The following is a 451-nucleotide window of genomic DNA, read 5'->3' on the forward strand; positions in this document are numbered from 1 at the left end:
TGGTATCTCTATTTGCAATTTTTTGAGAAAAAGCCACACCGCCTTCCACAATGGTTGCACCATCTTACATTCCCACCAACAGTGAATAAGAGTTCCAGTTTCTCCACATCGTCGCCACCATTTGTTGTTTGCTGTTCTATTTTGCTATTCTTACTGGGGTGAGATCTCATAGTTGTTTTGATTTGCATCTCTCTTAGAGCTAGGCACATTGAACATTTCTTCATGTGCTTGCTGGCCATCTGAATGTCTTCTTTGGTGAAGTGTCTGTTCATATCCTGTGCCCATTTTTCTCTTGGATTATTTACCTTTATCTTATTGTGGTGTTCAAGTATTTTATAAATTCCCTTATCTGACACGTCATTACCAAATGTTTTTTCCCAGTCTGTGGCTTCCCTTTTTACTCTATTGGAGAAGTTTTTGGATGTGCATAGGGATTTGATTCTTAGAAGGT

At 38.8% G+C, this 451-nt stretch overlaps 1 protein-coding gene across 1 annotated transcript in view; it reads right to left on the reverse strand.

Annotated features, from left to right (window-relative positions):
- NPHP1 (nephronophthisis 1 (juvenile)) overlaps positions 1 to 451 on the reverse strand; it is a 119,604-nt gene that overhangs the window by 74,818 nt on the left and 44,335 nt on the right. The window lies entirely within an intron of this gene.

This window comes from Elephantulus edwardii, unplaced genomic scaffold, assembly GCF_000299155.1.
Source record: "Elephantulus edwardii isolate Elephantulus edwardi_28Jun2011 unplaced genomic scaffold, EleEdw1.0 scaffold00241, whole genome shotgun sequence".
In the NCBI taxonomy this organism is placed as follows: domain Eukaryota; kingdom Metazoa; phylum Chordata; class Mammalia; order Macroscelidea; family Macroscelididae; genus Elephantulus; species Elephantulus edwardii.